We start from the raw sequence: 22,263 nt of genomic DNA on the forward strand, positions 1-22,263 counted from the left end.
TGATGATTTTCAGAATCTGATTATTTTTTTATATGCTTTGAAAACTTTTAATAACATTTAAACAGGAAACCAATGGAAGATTAGATTGTGTAAGGTTTCGTGAAACTGTTGCTTCTGTTTAAAATGTCCCTGCACAGTAGAGATTTCTATTCTGCACAGTGTAGAGCTGGGTAGAAGTTACCTGAACAAACTAGGTGCATGAAGCAGAATGGGTATGTTACAGTGGGTACATTTATCCATCCTCACAGGTTCATTTAGCTCTAAGCTTCAAAATCCTCTCTGCAGCTGTGAGAAGTCTCCTTCTAGAAAAGGAAGTGCATATCAGCATGCATATACATAAAACAGGAGATTCTCACAATATCCCGTGTTCCAATTACTGTGGAATGCACTGTAGTATTTCCAGAATTTTCAGAGCTACAAATATTTGTCAAACAAATGTATGTAGAAATCTCTTCACTGAAGAGACCTTTGATAGCAGTAAACTGTATTTACTGAAGCAGTGAGTGTCTTCAACATTTAAACGGAAGATAGAAAACAGTTTTACTTGTTGTGGTTTAAAGATCCCAATTCTAAGTTTTTGACTTCTCTTAAGTTAGCGTAACACGGACAGGAAGGAAAAACTTGTCTCACCTTCATTAAATGTGGTTTAACTTTTGTATTTCCTTATGGCCAGTGGGCCCCTGCGCTTGCCCGTTTTTCTCTGGGCATGTCCATTGGGCTTAAGGATTTGTTAGGATTTGTTAGGATTATTTGGTTTATGCAGCAATGTAGAACATGGATAGTTCTGCAGAGGTGAGTAGTTTGAAACCATTGTAAGTGAAGTCAGAACTAAGTTCATTTTCCCAAATTATTCTTTGCTCTTTAAACATGAGGGTGGACTCTTGTCTAAAAGGGGACTTCGCTTGGATATTCATTGCTCTAAAGCTTACTTGTATATCTTCGGAAATACTACCTTTACTGTGGTAACTGGAAGCTGCTGGACTGGAGTCCCCATAACTGAGTGGTGTTTTTTTCTTGTGATTGGGATGTGGGTGTTACAGTGCAAAAACTGTAAGCAGAGATGACTGTTCAGGCCCTTTCTGGGTCTGCTGATGCTAGGTACAGACTTCCTCAGACCATGCAAGTTCTCCTTGCTCTATTGTGGTCAGTTGGTATACCTAGCAATTGATTTGGGTCTGAATGTAGAAGAATTTACTGCAAATAGTGCGAGTTGGTTATTCATTGAACTCCTCTCCTATGTGTATCTCAGCATCTTAGTACAGAAAAACATAACCAGAGGAGTATTTTTTTTCCCTGTGTAAGCTAGACTTTAATGGAAGCCGATTATGAACCTTCATATTGCTTATAGGGTCTGAGAGGGTGCAAATCTTTCCTGTTGGACTGAAACAGAAATTTCTGTAGGTATTGCTAGAGCTGTTATAAAAGGGAAGAAACAAGTTAATTGCTAATGAATTATATACATGAATCTCTTTAACCTACTATGAAATCTCTTGAGTTTTAAAATTCTTCTTTCAAATTCATTGAGCTAAACGTTTCTTTTTAACTATACAACTGTGATTCATTTAAATGGCACTTTTCAGATATTTTTTCAAAATTTCCTTGTCTTGAAGACTAGAGTTGATATTCCAATAACAATTGGGGAAAAAAAAATCTGTCATTGGGCAGCTACTCTTTTCAGAGTAGACTCCTGGCTTTTTGATGTATTTTATATTCTTTGGTTGAGCACAGCTGAATGATTGACAATATTTCACAGTAAGTAAAGGCAGAAACTGTAACTTAAGTAGCAGTGATGTGTAGGCCTACATATCATGAGGTTCAAAAAAGAAAACATTCATATATTTGCTCTAAACCATGTGTAGAACATCTTCTGTAAGCTTTGGTGGAAGCTTTTGGCACATGTTAATTTCATTTGTTTAACTTCAAGTGTCATGCTTGTTCTTAAGTGATCTGCTGAGTAGATGTTTCCCTATGGCATTGTCACCTACTTGCTTTGGGATTTATTTTTTTTTTTAATTAGCTCATGTGCAAAGAAGTAATTATTAAGACTAATTATAAGGAATGGTGCAAGCCACTCTCCGTCTACTCCTCAGTGTATTAGCACCATTACTGTGTTCTGAGGGAGTAAAACATTCATATATTTCTCTAAATAGAGAAGGTAAATGTGTAATAGAAGATGGTATCTAGCTTTTTCAGAAATTACTTGGTAATTAGGAAAGATAATGTGCATTGTGTCATGTTTGAGATGAAAGGAATACGAGAATAGATTTATAATGGATCTGTGTTTTTGTACAGAAAATAGTATTCTACAGCACATGCCAACAAGGGCATATTGGGGGAAAAATGTTTTTTAAATAACATACTTCATTCAAAGTTCATACTGTGCTGTTTCAGAGTGTCAGATATTAACGTTTGAGTTGAATGGCTGAGTTTGCATCCCTGACTGCATCTTCCAGGTTGGTGAGGGAAGTGATTAGTCCTGTAGTGTTAAAATCACATTCAAAAATATAGTACGCTTTTTTGTAAATATGGTAAACACACCTTCCCTAGTAATTCTGGTGATACAGAATTCTAAATCATACAACAGAATTGCCTACTTAAAAAAATATTTTAAATTGCATCTCTGATTGATTGATACGTCAGATTTTTCTACCAAATACAAAATGTACTTCCCAAACCTGTTAAGAGTTGGGAATATCTATTTTGTGGTTTACATTATGTATGTCCTTTTGACATGGTGTCACTTGAGCCTTTGATGACAAGTCATTCTATAAAATGATGTTATTAATGTGAGTTATTGTGGGTTACTGATGATTTGGAGGGTAAATTCAGTACTTCCAGCTGCTCTTCTGCTATGGACATTTTTAAGGTACAATGCAACTCCCATTAACGTCACTGCAAAAATTTTGCGCAGAGCTCACTAACAAGTAGATTAGTCCCCATGTTTCTTGAATCCAGAATGTTATGTTTCTGTTAAAATAAGGTGAATGAGGGAGCTATAGCTGAGAGGATGGTAAGGAACTGAGCTCCCTGTGAAAATATCTCCATGTGACTCTTTGAAAGCCCCTTGTGTGGTTGCTGAAACAAAATGTATGCATACAGGAAAATTGTGTCTCTCCTGTTGTGATACATGTACTTCTCTGATGTAGTGCTTGGGGAAGGAGAATTCTGTGGCAGATGAAAAAGGGTGAATTGTGAGGATTTGAAAGGTTGGGGGTTTTTTTTGTTGTTGTGTTTTTGTTTAGTGTAGGTTTGGGTTTTTTTTTTTAAAGTGCTAATATGACATTTGGTGTATGTGCTAATAATGCTATTCTTATTTTTTGAAGTGTATTGGTCTCTCCTTTTCAGATTTAGCTATCCTCATGAAATTGGATTTTTTGTTTGTTTGTTTCAATTGTGTTTTATTCTTTCTATTTATTTGTATGTGATACTGTGTTCAAAGGAAAACTAGCACTACAGAAGACAAAAGAGAGATTAAATCAGGTCTTTACAAGTGAAAAAGAGGTCTGATTGCAAATAGTTTAAATGGTGGTCTATTCCTTCTAAAGGAAAGCAAGAGTTAATGAATTGTATAAAAAATGTCATTGCAATTACAAAACATTATAAATGATGATACCATTGTTCATAGATTTGTTATACCTCCTAAGAAAAAGAATCAGTTTCAGCCTATCAGTTTTGGATAGTTAATTTATGAAAGGAAGAATGTGGGTATTAATCTTTATAACCCACAGACAGTAAGTTTAAAAAATACTGTCATCCATTTATCATCATGATGTTGAAGTTTTTATATAAGTAAATTGAAATGTGCTATTGCATTTGATGCATGAATTTCCAGGAAACTAGTTTTGATATGCTTGTAATTTTGTTTATGTTCGTAAATCTCAAGTTCTGTCCTCAACTCTGCTCTCATAAACTGACTCTTCAGCGTCTCTTTGCTGCTACAATTAGGCTGAAAACATAGTTTGTGATGTTCATTTTCTAATGTTGATTCTTCTGTGTTATTTTAATACCCTTTATTCAAAATTACATTAATAAAGCTTTTGGATATAGATGGAAAACCTGAAATGTCAGTATTTCCTTCCTTTTTATGTAAGTTTTCCTCTCCCAGTGATGGTATGTAATTGCAATGACATGTTAATTGCAATTGTTAAGTATTTTTACATGTTAGAAAACCAGTAAGAGAAGAGTTAGATCTTTTAGTCCAAGAGTTAACTCAACTTCTGCAAGAACTATATAGGTAAGAAAAGCATCAAAACTTTTTATATGTACAAAATTCTCAGGATCTGTGATTTTTCCTTTTTGTTGTCTACTTGAAGAGCTGGAATGGCAGACCCCTGTGCTGCTTTTTTGTCCTACTCTCAGTGTCCTTGCCCAAACTATGATTATTTCATCTAATGAACCTTCTCTCCAGCCTTCCATACTGTCTGAGTTTTGGTCTGTCATATTTGTAACATGGCTATGGTTAAATCCTTATATTAGCTCTTCTTTTGCCAAAATTGAAGTTTTGTGTTTTCATAAAAACATTTCCTTGTTCATCTCTTTCCTCATCCCTCCTCATGTATGAATAAATCCTCCTCCTCTTCATGTACTGTATGCAAATAACATAGACCCTTTCCTGTTGTGTTCTCAGTATAGTGATGTCTCTGCTCTCTGCCCTTTCAAATAGCTCCCTAAAATACAATTTGTCCAAAGTGCATTTTGACTCTTGTAATCTCAGTGACACTTTAAATTGAATTAATTTTTTTTTAAAGGTAAGTACGTTCCAAATAATGGGTAATAAGTCATTAGACTTTGAGATGGTTTTGTCTGATGTCCAGTTTGTTGTTTCTCTACCAGAAATTCTGTTACTTGCCATTTACCTAATGGAGTGATAGTGAGTGGAATGACTTAAATGTTTGCCTCAGGTAATGGTTTGTATAACTCCCCTGTGCGGTTTCCACTGATAAATTGATAGCGGAAAACATGGACATCTGCAGATCTATCTGCAGTAGAATCTGGAGAAGATGCCATTTTTAATATTGTGAACAGAAAAATATGCTATAATATATACAGAGGTGCCCCACAATTCAACTCTTTACAGAAATTGGACTGAAGTGTCTTGAATAGATAGATAAAGACTTCAGAGACTGCTCAGGAAGCTCTGGGATACAACTAAAGATCATTCAAACTGACTTGAGTAGGCAAAAGGGGATACTTTTTTTAACTGAAGAATTGGCTGAAATCAGTTACTGCTGGCAAGAGGGAGAAGAGTCATAGTTCACCTTCCTATTATACTCTTGTCCCAGTGTCACGTATGGACTTTCAGAGGAGATTGAGGGAAATGTTGCATGGCTCTCCCTCTGCATGGAGTTGAGAAGAGCACACTCCAAATGTGGAGTCTGCAAGGAATTCTTTAAAAATTTGAAATCATGCAGGCTAGAAATTTATTTCCAGTCTCTTAATCCTTCCCTTGGAATCTAAGAATATGTTAAGTCTTTCCAAGCGTAATGGGAAACAGTGAGATACCACAGTGTTAGAACAGAAGTTGCCTTTTAATGTAAACCTGTGCCATAAGAAACTACTTTTAATTAATGGAAAGCAGCAAAAGATAGGATTTTATCGTAAAGCTGTTGGAGAAAGCAGTTTTTGTGAGTGCAAATGGTCTTATGGCCCCAACAAAAACAAGAGCTAAGGGACGACATCTCTTGCTGCTTTTCTTTGTAGCTTTTATTTGATTTCAGTGAAGCTTCCTCAGTTTAACACTAGCAAAAATAAACAGTCAAAAAGAAACTAACATGTCTTTTTTCCAAAGGCGCAGTTCTGAGGAAGTAATTTACTGATAACACAGAGGGAGCAAATATGCAGCTTCCCGTTTCCTAACATTATAGCTTCAGATCTGAAGCCCCTGCTGCTACTGCAGTTTCTACAGTTGGAAGAGATCTTTAGTAGTTGATTAGGAAGCAGGGTGTCAGGTGAACTTTATTAACACATAGTGTAGCATGTACAAAATGGCAAAATAAGAGAATAGAATCAAAGAATAAAAGACATTAGAAGAGAACTCTGGAGATTATCATTAAAGCATCTTGTGCAGAGCAGGACAAACTTCTAATTTCTACAGAAATTTCATTTGAAACTTCTTTGGTTATTAGTGATCCAAATCTTGTTTTTTCTTTGGTCTTAACTATTAACGTACAGCAAAGCTTAAGCAATGCAACACTTTAGTATTCACCTACTGCAATAATATATAAAAAAAGTCTACTTGACTAATCCCTTGTCGCAGTTGCATCACTGAAAGAAGAACGCAATTGATCTGAGTCAGAGCAACTAAAAGTAGATTAATGTAAATATATTTTCATAAGTTTTTAGGATTATATAAAAGATGAAAAAGTTCAAAATAATAATAAAGTATGCTATCTGTACCTTGAAAAGAGATTTATTTTATTTACATATAATTTCATAGACATGGAAAAATACTGATAATATGCTGCTTATAAAAACTGAAAGCAATTACTAAATTGCATAGGTCTTTAAAAATGACTTTTTCATGTTTAATTTTTCAGTTGTATACACATTCTTTGAGAAGCAGAAAGGGGAGCTCAGTGCCTTTTAAAAATCTGAAATAACACACTACTAAAATGAATCAGGAAAAGTGTATGTGTATTGTGCTGGTTTTGGCTGGGATAGAGTTAATTTTCTTTCTAGTAGCTAGTATGGGGCTATGTTTTGGATTTGTGCTGAGAACAGTGTTGATAATACAGAGATGTTTTAGTTGTTGCTAAGTAGTGCTTATACTAAATCAAGGACTTCCCATGCTCTGCCAGGTGCACAAGAAGTTGGGGGGGAACAGCTGGGACAGCTGACCCTGACTGACCAAAGGGATATCCCATACCATATGATGTCATGCTCAGTATATAAAGCTGGGGAAGAATAAGGAAAGGGGGGACATTTGGAGTGATGGCACTTGTCTTCCCAAGTAACAGTTACGCGTGATGGGGTCCTGCTTTCCTGGAGATGGCTGAACACCTGCCTGCCCATGGGAAGTAGTGAATGAATTCCTTGTTTTGCTTTGCTTGTGTGCGTGGCTTTTGCTTTACCTATTAAACTGTCTTTATCTCAACCCACAAGTTTTCTTGCTTTTACTCTTCTGATTCTCTTCCCCATCCCACTGCGGGGGAGTGAGCGCGCAGTTGGGTGGTGCTTAGTTGCTGGCTGGAGTTAAACCACGACATATGTGTGCATCCATATCTATGTTCCTGTGTGTATATACACACACACACACACTCTTATACATAACTATATATATTTGAGCTCTGTGAATTATTGTGTGGCTTTTCTAAGCTGATGATACTGACTGGAGCGAGGACTTCCTGGGCGGGTGCCCTGTGGTAATGCAGTAGTTGTGTTGTGGTGAAGTCTATAATTTATGTAAGTCAGAAAACGAAAACACACCCTTTCTTATAATAGAAAAGGCTTTACATAAGCATTTCATTTGTAACTGTTTGCTTAAAATTATTTACTAAACAGAGCGACTGAAAGTTACAAGAGCACACCATTATTTGATACAAAAATAACTGCAATTACCATTATTGTAAAGCTTTTTTTGTTTTCAAGTATTTCAGTACATTAAATAAACAGTTAAGTAGGTGGAAAGCAAGAACTTTTTTATTTATGTAACAACATATTTCAAAATATTTCGACCATATATTGATGTTTGAGAGTTTGCTTCAGAAAAAGTAGGCCGCCGCCTTATTTAAGAATGTAGTCACCTGTTTTTACTGAAATGCATGTAATTTTGAAAGGTCTGAAATGCCCATGTAATTATCCTTCCCCTCCTTGGGTTTCAGACTGGTATTGCTGAAGCACTGAGGGGGGAGGGGAGGAAACCCAGTGCTTTATTATTTCTGTAGTACTGAAACAGACTTGTTGAAAACTTTTTGGAAGAGGTCCCTGGCATAAACCTCTTGGATTGTTAGACTCATCGTTGACTGAATTTCACAGCAGCTCAATTTCTATTTGGTAATTTTCTTCTCTAAGCTATTTGTAAGTGCTATTTTTGTTATAAGTTTGTAAGTGCTATTTTTTGGTTTTTACATCCTTTGGAGGAGCTGTGTGAGATGGACTTTTGTGTCTCAACTCTATCTCTGCCTGCTTTGTTTGTGTTCCTTGTAGGCTTTCTGTTAATTTCTGTTGTATGATTGCTTGCAGAAGTTTGTTGATTTAAGTTTGGTACAGTTCTTTCCTCTCTTATTCCCCTAGACTCATGAGTACAATTGATTTCACTAAGCAGTTCTGTTAATGTTACCACAGTTTACCTTTAAGAGAACTTAAGTTATGGAGTCATGTTATTTCCATATAGTTATCTCTGAATTAAAATCAAGCCAGTGTTTGTTATGAATCATAACCTCTGTTCTTAACAAAAGCAGTTCTTAAATAGGTGAATTTTTTGACAAAACCTGATGAGCATTTATTCTTCAATCTACAGCTGAATGCATTTCCTAAGCTTAATTTAACCTCCCTTTTTTTTTCTTCTGTACTCAGTGGACAGATATGTGCTCATTTAGAGATATTTGGGAGAGTGTCACTTGTTCTTCTGGATGATTCAGTCTTTCTCTTCTGAATACAGAAAAAGGTTGTTGAGATTGGACTAACATAAAATTTCATGAATTCTCCCCTTGATCTTCCAGTCTGATGTATTTCCGGTTGGTAGCTAGGTTTCTAATAACTTTTGAAGATTGTTTTTTCAAATCTGTAGCAGATCCCTAGCATTATCCAATCTCATACACTAAAAGCAGGTCTTTCCTATACTTCTCCAAAATGACTTTGAATCAGTCATATTTTTTTAAAAAAATCATGCTACCCTTTTAGTTCCTCTGACTTTTCACATCCCTAACATACAATTATATGCAACTACATTTCCAATTTTTGTAATATTCTCTGAATATCACACATTCTTCATTATCTCTGCCCTGTAGTAGTTACTCTGCTGTTGAACCCTTGTACTTCATTATCCAGTGTCACATTCTGTATAAAGGTATTCTTCAGAAATAACTTTCTTTATGCTGCCTGTCCTTTTAATCTCATCATATCCATTTATCCAGGATTGTGTCATAGTCTACCCAGTGCTGCTTTTTTCTTTTTTTTTCTGGGACCTCAAAAATCTGAAACAATAATTTATACTTGCCATTACAGTCTGAGGATGGAACCAGGCCAAGATGTGAAGGGGGTGTTAATATCTTTTTTACATATGAAGGGAAGAGAAAGCTTTGTTTTTTTAGTATAAAACCCTTTTTTCTTGTTTGAAACAGAAGCATCAAACTTCAAGGTAAAAATAACTTAGGATTTAACTTACGTTAATTGATGACATTTTGAGAGAGAAGGATGCTGAGCACCAGAGGTAATTAGCGTAATTCACCCTGTCCTGCTCTGTGCATTCTGTCTGCTAACCAGAGGTCATGGTTCTTTTAGGATCTGTGTGATAACTCACACTGATCGTCACAGATCAGCACTGAAATTGGCATCCAAACTAACTAAAATGGCAGTCATTGTTCCAGCTTCAGGCACTCTTCTGCTGATGGATTGAGGGGTGAGAGGGAAGGAGGTGTTAAAACATAGTAGATTATTCTTTGTGTTGGAGTCATGTTGTGCTGGAATCAACTGAATTATTTCTTCATTTTTTGATATATATCAGTGTCGTGGTTTAACCCCAGCTGGCAACTAAGCACCACACAGCCACTCGCTCACTCCCCCGCAATGGCATGAGGGAGAGAATCGGAAGAGTAAAAGCAAGAAAACTTGTGGGTTGAGATAAAGACAGTTTAATAGGTAAAACAAAAGCTGCTCACGGAACCAAAGCAAAGCAAAACAAGGAATTCATTCACTACTTCCCATGGGCAGGCAGGTGTTCAGCCATCTCCAGGAAAGCAGGGCTCCATTATGCGTAATGGTTACTTGGGAAGACAAGCGTCATCACTCCAAGCATCCCCCCCTTCCTTCCTTCTTCCCCCAGCTTTATATGCTGAGCATGACGTCATATGTTGCGGGATATCCCTTTGGTCAGTTGGGGTCAGCTGTCCCAGCTGTGTCCACTCCCAGCTTCTTCTGCACCCCCAGCCTACTCGCTGGTGGGGCGGGGTGAGAGGCAGAAAAGGCCTTGACTGTGTAAGCACTGCTGAGCAATAACGAAAACATCCCTGTGTTATCAAGACTGTTTCCAGCACAAATCCAAAACATAGCCCCATACTAGCTACTATGAAGAAAATTAACTCCAACCCAGCCAAAACCAGCACATTCTCCACCCTTTATTCCATACCATTTACGTCATGCTCCGTTCCCACACTATCCAATACATCCTCATTAACCACCACTCCCCTCCTTCCCATGCTTTGATATAATACAGAGATATCGTTTCCTTAGTCTATGGACCATGCCTGTAAAATGTCCATAAGATGCCCATAAGATGTCCACAAAATGTCCACTGAGTTTGTTTAGTCCATGACTTTGGGCTCCATCTGTTATGGTGGTCACTCAGGACAGGAGAGGTGGTGTGTCGTGTGGAGTTATTGGGCATCAAAGCCAGCTCAGGTCGGGTCACTGCTGCACTTGCACTGCTTCTTGTAAGGCTTGTCCTCCACTGGTTCGGGTGGTTCCTGCTATAGTAATTCCTATAACGTGTAACCCAAATCCTGGGTTACAACAATTTAAAGGTATTTCCATTACAATCTCCACCCCTGGTCTCTTTGGGCCAGGTTATAGAATTTAACATTGCAATGAACTCCTCCCCTTACTACTATGAAGAAAATTAACTCTATACCAGCCAAAACCAGCACAATAGGTTATTTCGTAATTGCAGGAATTGTTAAATAACGGAGTTCCATAAGTAAGTTGGTCATGCAGTAGAGAAAGATTGTATGAGTTAGTTAATATAGGGGAAAACAACTTACCTGTTCACAATGTTCATTTCTGATGTGTATTAATTTGCAAGTTCTTAAATTGTCTTGTGCTTGCTTCTTTTATCTGGAGTGACTGAGGCATGTTCATTTTCTTTTATGTAATAACTGATGTTATTTTCCCCAGGTTAATTGCCAGAAGTTTTGAATGGTAAAAAGAACTGTTTGCTGCCCCACTGGTTTGAATTGAGTGACAAATTCTGGAGACAACTGGAAGGAGAATGGAGATAGATATGATAGGTTTTCAGCTCTTTGTATATCATGCCTTCCTGCCAAAATACAGGTTCTAATTCTCATGGCATGATCTGTCCTTCACTGCACTAAATCAGTGTCTGGAAACAGACTGTATTTTTGTGTTCTTTGCGCCATTACTAGAGAATGCATCATACGTTTTACACCTAGTATTTTTATCCTCTGCAAACTCTTAACTTCTAGAATTAGTTATTCCAATATACTGATGACGTCAGTGTTATTGAATTGTGATACTAACCTTGCCAAAAATTTTTGAAATCAATGACCTATTTATTGAATTCTTCGTTCTGATCTCTGCTTTGATGATCATCTGGGATTTTTACATGTAAAAAATTGCTACTGGTATAAGCCTAGACATGGCAAGAGCTCTTTGTAGAGGTGCCATTTATAATTAAGGTCATTGTAAATACATAGATAGAGGCAAATGGCAGAACATTCAGAAGTGTTGAAACTGTTTTGAAAGTTTAGTGGAAGAGAATCCCTACATTAGGGAAGGGAAGAGAATCCCTACATCTAGATGCCTTTTGAGAAATACTACTCCAACTCTGTAAAATCCTGTTCATTCTTACTAATTCTTCTCATATTCCACTTGAAGCTTTAGATATGCTGGGAAATTTATTTAATGCCAACTACTGAAACTCAGTTAAAAATTCTGAAAGGTTATAGCCAATGTTGTAGCATTTCAAAGGTTAGAAACCATTTTATATGTGATTTCTCATTTTATTCCTAAATCTCCTCAGTTCTCTAGTACTGTGCATTTCCACTGAAAATTTCCCATTTCCTTCCTCTCCCACTCCAAAACCTTCTAATTTATTTCCTTTGAAGTTTATCTTCTAAAACTTCTAGAATCTCCTTCCTCCCTACACTCCCATTCTCATTTAAAAAAACCAAACTTCCACAACGTTCTAGTACATTGCGGGTAAGGCTGTAAAACTTTAATGCTTTGTCTGCTAATTTAGTGGAACCACTTGCAAACAGAAACAGTGTATGACATCTCTGCATTTTTTTCAGATGCATTTTATTCTTTTGTGGTTTTATTCAGTGATTATGTTAGCTTTCATCTTTCTGAACACCTACACTAAGCCTGCATTAAGGAAGGTGCTAGTCTGAGGTTATTGCAGTTCAGGTACTTCTCCAGGCAGAACTTTTTATGCTTTACTATTCACTTGTTCTTTGCCAAAATACAGAGTTGTGCTTAAGCCACATGCAAGGTGTTGGATGTAATTTGAACTAATCGGATTAGTATGTTATTTCGTTGTCTTGGATGTTTTGCCTTTTGCCTCTGGAGTTATGTCTTTCTCTTAGGCTTTTTTTTTTTTTTTTCTTCATTTTAAAAAGTTGTCTGTGAGCGACAACTGTTGTCTTACAGGAGTAAGTCTAAGGAGTGAAATCTTTCTTTCAGTGCAGAACAGCTTGCATAGAGACCACCCAGTAGCTTTTAAGGAGCATCATTGAAGAAGTTACTTATTTCCTACCTGTATCTGCTAGCAAATAGTTAGGTATATTGTAGGGAGAGTGAGGACTGTTGAAACATCTCAGACTTTGCTATTTCAGATATTTGCAATAACTTTGCTATTGTAATACTGTAACAAAGTACTATGAACTCATCAAAACCTTGAATAATACCGTCCAAGCTGTTCTCTTCAAGTCATGCATCACTGCAATTACAGGACTGATTGCATGTTTGTGCATTTGTAAGTGTGTGATTGAATTACTGTGGGTAAAGCTCTCATCTCTAATTTTAATTACTCTCAATTTATGGTAGTTGCACTTTACCTATGACTGTTGTAATTGAGCAGATGGGTATTATATGAACCCAGGACTCGGCTTCGGTGAGATTGTTTCTATTAATGACAGTTGCTTTTTTATTAACCCCTAAAGGAAAACAAAACTAGGCTGTTGATAGTAAATACCAGTTTTTTAAAAATGAGATAATAAAAAGCATAAAATAAGTTCATGCCATATCAAATTTAATAAGTGAATATGTTTGTCTTTAGCTTAAAGTACTCTGTTATCTGGCATAGTAGAATGAAGTCCATCTATGGAGATGGCCTGTGACCATCAGAGGTCTAGATTTAGCGGTCACCTAAAATTTCTTTCCTTTGCCAAAGCCAGCAGAGACCATTGCACTGTTGGAACATGTGTGTACTTCCCTTAAATTCCACATGCAGGTTTTATTTAAAAATATTGCACAACTTGTAGCTATATTTATATGCCACTTACCTGCACAAGGACATCCTGCTTTGTTTTCATAAGTGCACACATAAGCACAAGTCACAGAATCTTGGGCCTGTTGATTCTGTTGCCATGGAAAATCTACCTTGTTCCTTGTCCCTGATGGTTTCTACTGCTGGGCAATGTGGGAGGCCTTTAAGCCTGTGCACAAGGGCCTCTTCCTGAATGAATCCTGAGTGTCAGTGCTGCCTCATAGCTCCTGGTTTTAGTGCCCATTTAATGGGTAAGCAGTGGAATTTGTTGTCCTGTGCCTCCTGCGTGTTTCTTTGTGAATGTGATTTGCATCATAGTAGATAGGTTTGTTTTTTTTCTGGAGGAAGGGGAAGCCCTTGTTTCTGGTTCCTGTTGAACTGTTGTGTAAACTGCAATCAAACTAGAACATTTTTCATGTTCTAGAATGCAAAAGAGAGTCTGAAGTTTCTTATGAAATGCTTTTAGTTTAAAAAACACAAACAACAACAACAAAAAAAACAAAACAAAAACCCCAACAACCAAACGTTATTTATGGGTGGGAGAATGTTCTTTTTACTGCTTTCAAAGAAAAACATTATAATGCCCATTTACTAATACCATCCATTTCTTCTTCATGGATACTGAAAAGCTCTTACTCAGTCGGGACTCTGGGATTGAGAGAACTAAGATGCTCTGTGGTGCTTGTTTGGAAAGCTGAGATCACCCTTCTTTTAACCTTGTAACATTGCTACATCTTCTATTATGTTAAAAAAACACACTTGATGAATAGCACTCAGATACAATGAATCATAAGGCCAGGCCTCAGTCTGTAAGTATTTATAGCATTAAATTTTAGATTTTGATCAGTCTCATGTTTCAAATTACTTTGGACAGTAACAATCATTAGGATGGCAATCTGGACAGCTGAAGTCACTCAAAGTAAATGGCAAAATATACTGTAAATACTTGGGCAAGGAACAAGAGAACGATTCAGATTTCTGGCTTGCTTATCTCCCTTGATATAATTAGTTTTCCATCAATGGTTCAAAGTTCTGTTTCAGTTTATTACTATTTTTCCAGTCTATGTAGCATGTTTACAGATGAATGCATTGCAAAAATTGCCAATTATAGATTCACTCTTAGCATAGCTATGGAGACAGGGAAAAAACCAAGATGCTATTCAGAAACTTAAGATTAAATTTAATGTTTTCATGCTGCCTTTTGGCACTTGCAGTAGCGAAATAACCATGCCATGTTTTTTGAAAGAGAATAAACATAAGAATCTAAGTAGAGATGTATGCACTTATTTATGGTGAAACGGTATTCAAACAGGAAGGTAGATTACACAGTGGGTTTTTCGATACCATTTATCTCAAGTTTGTTTGGCCTGACTATAATGTGCTTCAGGATAAATATGAATTCACTAAGCTGAAACAGTCAATCTCCCTCTTCATGGTTCTCACCTGGAGTATAAGAAAATGGCTTTGAGTTTTTCCCTTTTTGATCAAGACTAAAAGCTTGATGTGTGTGTCACTGAGCATGCAAAGTTTGCTTCTGCTGGTATAGCTTTCATCAGTCATCAGTTTAATGACCCAGCTGAAAGTTCTGCCAAAGCCATCATACGACTTCGCCCTTGCTGGGCACATCCTCTACTGTCTCCTACTCTTTCTTTTAACGTATTTGTCTTCCGTGACATTATATGACTGTTATTTCAACAATTTAGAGATGTATTTTGTGAAGAAGTAGGGTTTTTTGGTTTTAGTCCTGCTACTTACTGAAATAGATGTTTTTAGATGGAAGTTAAGGACAAGAACTGTTCACAGCATTTAAGATGTAGGCATATCGTGGATTATGCTGGCATAGTAAAACCCTTTTTTCTTTACTCTCAGGTCTTCCTTGGGAAAGGGCAGACCTGACAGTAAAGAAAAAAGGGTTTTACTATGTTTACCTTTAATCATCATTGAGCTAGTGTGCTTCTAGAATTTTCTTAATTGACTTCAGGAATATCTATACTTAATAGTAGTAATTAATTTATAGCTCAGTATTTTATATTGATTTGGGGCTGGTTTTTCACTATACACATTAATTTGAGTTTATTGACATTGAAAGTAGTGTGTTTTATTGACTGATCACTTGGTACTGTGATAGCCATCTTCAGTTCTTCATTGTCAACTTTGACTATCCTAAATGAGAAAAGACAAAAAAATTCCTCCTTTGTTACTGCAATACTCTCTTTTAATGTTATTTCTGAAAGTATTGAATCACACCATTTCAGAGCCGATCCCTGTGGAACTGCTGGCTTATGTAATTGTGAAAACTGTCTGCTTATTTCTATCCCTTGTTTTCTGTGTTGTCAGAAGTAAATAACACCTAGGAAAACCTGTCATCCCAGGCCATCTCAGAGTTGTCCAGGAATAGTAACTGCAAGACCATTTCAAAAGCCTTTTGGAAATTGATCTATAGTTATGAAATGAATCACTTATCCCACTGTTTGCTGGTGCCTTTAAAAATCTCCAGTTTGTGATACACAGCTTTCTACTCTACAAAGCTATTTTGACTCTTCTTAATTACATCATATTTGGATCTCTCTCTGTTCTATTTTATAAAAAAGTTCCTACCAGTTTGCCCAACAGAAATATTATATATAGGTTTCTGTTTCCCCTGATTCCTGCCAAACACCTTAAAAGTTATGGCCATAGTAATCAATTTTTCTTACTCTGTTGTCAAGATTAATAGAACTTGATATGTTACATGTCACAACTAGTAGTTAAACAATTTGTTTTCAGATTCCTTTAGAGGAATGTCTTGCTCCGGGAAATTTGTTGATGCTCACTGTATCCATTTTGTTTTAACTGAAAATCTAGTGTTGCCTCCTACCTCCCTTTGCTATCCATATCCTTGCCCCAAAAGTAGCAGACAGTCCCTGATACACCGATCTAAATGCAAATTACTCTTGTAACACTGATTGCTTAGGCTCAAAGGCAGACATTATAATGGTGTTATACTTCTTAGATAATTGATGCCTTCTTAGGGACTGCTTGTTTAGGCATGCCGTATCCTAGCCACCAAATTGGACCACGTATCACATGCTGATTTTGGGAAACGATTTTGGCAACTGTTGTCCCATAAAAACCTGCTATTTCAAATTAGCATTTTCTAATTCAATTTCTGTACCTGTTACTAAGGTTATGGGAATGTTTTAGTAGTGAACTTCTTGCAGAGCTGTAGAGGATAAGAGCAAATCAGATGGGTGAAGTCATTCAGTAGGTAGGCAGGACTAAGGAGCTAGGTGGTGCAGTTCAGCAGTGGACTTAGTCATTTGGATTATTCAGAGTTTCCATCCACAAACTGAAATATTGAATTCCTGCTCACTTTTTACTGAATTTTAATAAGTTGTTGCTGAGATCTACTTATCTGCAACATTTGTTTCTCATCACAAGCTTTGCAAACTACTGGCATCCTCTTCCAGAATTTTGAAGGCTGATGCATTTGGAATTCACGTTGTATTTGATCTGACTGAGTTCAGATTTGGCAGCCTTTGGAGCATGGTCTAAAATGCATGGGTTTAATGCAGATTGGGATTAATTTTTTGTGTGTTTATTTCCTAACAGCTTGGTCGCTGATAGCTTTCCAGCTGCAGCTGTGGCAGTAGCTTTTAATGGCTTTGTGCAGCTTTGCAGGAATTGATTTGCTTGCTTTTTGTAATGAGGCCTACTGGAAACATACACAAGTGTTCTAACAAATGGTATATAAATAAGCACAAACAAATGATAAGGGAAGATTTTTGATCAGTGACGCTAAGAGTTTAAAGTGACGATGCTACTATGGTGCACAACGCCAGACTTTCTGTTTCTAGGATATGATACAAAATCTTTTATCTGGGAGAGGAAGTTCCAGTTGTGTTCCAGTTCTGAAACTTCTGGTGTGTGCTTTTACTACTGATAGTTAGCTGGGGGGGAATTGCAAAATCAAGGAACATGCCTAATTGAATTTGGGGGTTGCACAAAGGCTGACTTACGTGGCCAAACTTTGGTTGCCAGTAAGTTTAGCAGATACTTTAAATTTGGTCCCAGAAGTGTGGTGCGTGGTAGCGTAAAAAAACTTAAACAAACCCCCAAACCTTAACCCCTCCAAACCCCCAAAACCGCCCAAAGCAAAACAACAATACCCCCTCCCCCCAACAAAAATGATACCAGCTTACACTTCAGTGGAAAAACTGATCTAATGAAAAGGCAGCTTTTCTTTCTGCAAGTTTGATACTTTGAGAGGTTACTGTTTTCAACAGTAAACAGCGCAATTTGCAGATGAGTATAATGCTTCCGCCAGGAAAATTCACAAATTTATCACAGCTTAGAATTTTATCATTTTTGTAGGGAGACTTTGGAGTTTCCTACCACAAATTATCTCTTGTCAATTAAACGTTTTCCATCTGTTAACATTTGCCCTATCTGTGGGTCGGCTATTGTGTTAAACAGAATTATTAGGTGTTCATCAGATGTTCAGTATAGCAGATACAAAGCTGTTACAAGAGAATATTATCATAAAGTTAGTGGTTTCACCTGAACAATTATCTAAGAGTGACAGATGGCTATTATCTTTTGACAATATTTTATAGACATAAATGAAATAGCTACCATTTAACATAATATGGTCTGCTTTGTTGCACACATTGTAAAACAGGTAACGCAAAATGTCTCCAATTATACACCACTAATCTAGCAGGAGGCAATAGATGATAAATTTTCATGTTTGTTAATTCCCCCCCCCACCCCCCCCGAGGAAATTTAAATCTTTTGAAGGTGATAAATTAACCAAATCCTCCAGCTGATCCAAAGACAGACATTGAGTATTCCCTAGTAATTGCAAATTTCTTTTATGCTGTTTCGTCCAAACTAGGAAGATTGCCAGCTCTTCATTGTATAGCATCTGCCCTGAAATTATTAACTAGGATATCAGCTACGCATTGATTTTTAAGATGCGTGCTGTGAACTGTTTCCCTGTAATCTGGCTAGTTATTTCACTGTTCAAAAGACTTTCATTTCCAATGAGATAGGACTGGAGCTCAATGAAAAATTCTGTGTAATTCCTGGCATAAAGTAATTCCTTTAGATAATCTGTTATTCAGAAAACATTGCTTTTGCCATCTTAGACTTAAGGATTTATGATTTATCAAGGCCTTTATGACTTTTTAAGAGATATTTTCATGAAGTTAGATAATATTTTAGCTAGATTTGAATTTCGAATGCAGAATTTAGAAAGCCACAATAAATTTTCCATTTCCCAGCCATAGAAGGGCAGAAAACAGATTTATTTATGCCCTGTTTAGGGCCAACTCATATTTCACCTAAGGCAATAAAACTGCAGACTTCAGCTCTTCTCTTTTGGCAGAGCAAATGATATGGAAAATTGAATCTTTATTTTCATAGCACTGAGAATACACTCCTTTTTTTTTTTTTTTTGTACCCTCTATCTACTTTAATTCATCAGCTGTGTAAGCAACTCTGCCTTCAAAAGGGGCAGGTGGGGCACAAAAGACCAAACAAAAGCTTGTGGAGCATTCTGTGTGTGAGACAGTCTCTTCTGCTCATATGCTAAAGGAGAAACCTCTCTTGTAGTTAAGAATTCTCCCCCAGACAGTTTAGCAGACTGCTGAAAAGCTGATGGAAATGAAGAAACAAATGAAAAAAAAGAATCCCAAAGAAAAGTCTCTCCCCTTTTGTATTTCATCTACTGAAAAAAGAAGCCTCTGAGAATTTGTACCTGAGGTTTATAAAGGTGACAGAAAGGGGAACTGTCTCCTGTATTTTTTGAGAGGGAATGTTCTGAGGAGAATAACAAGTGCTTTTGTTGTGCATTGCTGTGTAAATGAAGGGAACAGGCCCAGACGGAGTATAAAGAAAATGGTTTTCCTATGTCTTTTATGAACTGGATGCCACCTACTAAGGAAAATATGACATGATTTTGCAAACAATTCTCCATTATCCAGTAGCTAAAGGGAAGAGTGAAAAGTACTTACTACGTCTAAGGTAACAAACTGAGAAGAAAAGTCCAAGTTAAGGCTGACAGTTGGTGGCAAATGTTCTGAAGAATTTTATGACCAAATCTGTAAAAGGACTTGCTGATGCAGAGAAGGTGTGTTTCAGTAATTTGTGGAGCCTGGATATGTCAGCCTTAGCCCATGCTCTTTTTGGCTGGCAGTTCTTACCATTTTTTCCCTCTATATCAGAGTCATAAAATCATTCTGGTTGGAAGGGACCTCAAGGGTCTAGTCCATCCTCCTGCTCACAGCTGGGCCCACACCGAATTCAGACTAAGAACAGAGATATCACAACCTCTCTGAGCAACTGTTCATCATTCTGGTGAACCTCATTATCCTTGCAGTGACAGCCTTCCCCTCCCCTGCTTCAGATCCTCACCTGTTTCATTTTGACTGTTAGGTCTCATACACCAGCCTCACACCTCAGTGAAGAAGTGAAAGACCAGAGTCAATTAACCTATTAATGCAGAGTTAAGGTTACCTGGCAATATTCTTCCAGCATGCTGTGTTCACTAAAACTTAAATTTCTAAAAAGTGGTATAGGAGATGAGGGATGTATGCTGATAAGCTCATATCTTCTTGGATCTGTCTAGAAGCATTTACTGTATTAGGTGTCAATGTATTTAAATGGTGGAGGTACTTTTTGGAGCACTTCAGCAAAGCTGAGTGTGTAGTGCAGGTCCATTGAAGTACTAGTTGCTATGGAAGAGGAAGGGGGGGCTGTTTGCCAGTCCCCACATTTGTGGTCAGATGTAAGAGATGTACATGTACCGTGAGAATTCTAATATAAATAACATAATATTGAAGTATCAGTCTATCTGCAGTAGTTGAGACAAAAAAAGGTCTTCTAGTCCAGTGCTGCCTAGTCTCCTAATCTAGTCCAAATGGTCTTTTAGTCAGTGTTATCAGGAGTTACCATGGGCATATTAAAGTTGAAGGGGTTTATTGTACTTCAGGAAGCAGAAGTTGTTGAATTTGATTTTTAGGAAGATAAATTACACTCTTTGAAAAAATTTACTGTATGTTGGTTATAGCTACTTTGGTGAAGAGAATACTCTTTTAGTAGAGAATAATTATAGTTACCTAGGTTCATAGCTGCGACATGGCTAATCTGAGTAAAATTTGCTATGTACATTCTGGAAGTTAGTAGCAGTTGGGAAGGGGGGGCATATTGCAGACATGATGTGTGGTTATGATGATTTCCAAGGATTAAACAAGAATGCTCTATTTCTTCTTCCTCATTGTCTCCTCTCTCATGTCCTGCTACCAATTGAGGTAGCAGGACATGTATTTTTCTGTATTTTTCCCTTCTTGTCCTACAAAGTCAGCATCATATTGCAGAGTATTAATACATAAAAAATTCTTTGTTGCCCTGTACATTATCATGGATAATGGGAGTATGAACCATCTCCTGTAATTTTTAGAATAAAAACTGAGCTAAGCATTCTCAGCTTTTTATAGCCAGAGGAGAGAAATGGGCACCTTAGAAAGGCCTAAGTCAATTGAACACATTTAGATGTGTACGTAAAGGATGAGGTGGTTTGTCCCTAAATTGTATAATTTCTCTCAGTTGATCTAAGAAGGGTGTGCTTAAGATGACTAGGCCAAATGAAGAGGCTAGGGGCAAGTTGTGTGAGTGCATGTCACCCCTGTATGTTTCTGGAGGACAGTGTTTCCTTAGGCTTGTAGCCCAGGAGAGAATTGGAGTATGTAGATAGAGAAGTGACCCCTACCCAGCTGGGTATGCTTACGTTTCTGCTTTTTCTGGCTTCTCTTTATCTGTTGCCCATCCAGGTGTCCATGCTTCTGGTCTACTTTTTTTTCTGCCTTTCCTTTCTCCAGATCCTTATCTAGACATCAAGATGGCCTCTATGCTTTTACAGTGTACTTCCTTGTTTTCAGACATCTCAGAGCCTGGCTCATGTAAAGCTCTAGGAAAGAAGAGAAACTTAAACACACTGAGAATTTAAGACTCTGTTTCCCTCATTTCCTCAAGATCCTGGAATACATCTGGATGATGAATGGAGAAGCTGACAATCCAGGAACCTGTCTGTGGGCTAAATTTTGTGCCCAAGAAATTGAGGGCAAGGATTGAAGCACAAGCAGTTAGCAACTGAAACCAACCAAATCTTATTGTAATCATGTTAAAATGAATGAGGGAAAGAAATATAACTCTGGAAAGGATTAATATTGCTATAAGGTTCTCACTCATGCAGGGAGAGAAATTTTCTGTAATCTGAAACCTTCATTAACCAATTAAACGGATCGTTTTGGGCTGCCAACTCTGTAATTAATAGACACTTTAAGAAACATACTTATTTTCAGAGATTCTTTTTAGGTGGTGATGTGGTGGGGGATTTTGGGGTTTGTTTTGTTTATTTTTTTTCTTTTTAGCTTTCTTGAGTTTAAATGCTAACATCTTGGAATTATTCGTGCATATGTGAATGAAAATGAACCTTAAGGAGAGGCTGCCAACTCAATCAATCCTTTGTTCACCCTAAGGTAAAATCTGAAAGTAATGCACACTTCAGTCAGTATTTTCTGTGAACAGAACTGAAGTTAATATTTCAGACTTCAGGTTGAAGTTTCTAAAAACATAAACAAGAAATTTATTATACAATTTAAAGTGTTGCTTCCCTTCTCCTTCAAAAGTCATCTGTAGGGACTTGCACAGATAGTGGTAGATCCTGAAGAACTTTCAGTACCTTGCCTAGGGGTGTGACTTTATGCCATCCCCTCTTTTCTCTGCCCACATTCATCTTCATTTTCCATCCCTATTCTCCTGTTGTCTTGTAGTTTTTGTCTTGCAGCCTCCAGCTCACTGTTTGAGATAAGCACAAAAATATGGTGGCTATGTCCAATGAT

At 37.1% G+C, this 22,263-nt stretch overlaps 1 protein-coding gene across 2 annotated transcripts in view; it reads left to right on the forward strand.

Moving 5' to 3' along the window:
- Window positions 1-22,263, forward strand: part of CTNNA3 (catenin alpha 3) — a 548,079-nt gene that overhangs the window by 374,412 nt on the left and 151,404 nt on the right. The window lies entirely within an intron of this gene.

This window comes from Ciconia boyciana, chromosome 8, assembly GCF_034638445.1.
Source record: "Ciconia boyciana chromosome 8, ASM3463844v1, whole genome shotgun sequence".
Classification (NCBI taxonomy): Eukaryota; Metazoa; Chordata; class Aves; order Ciconiiformes; family Ciconiidae; genus Ciconia; species Ciconia boyciana.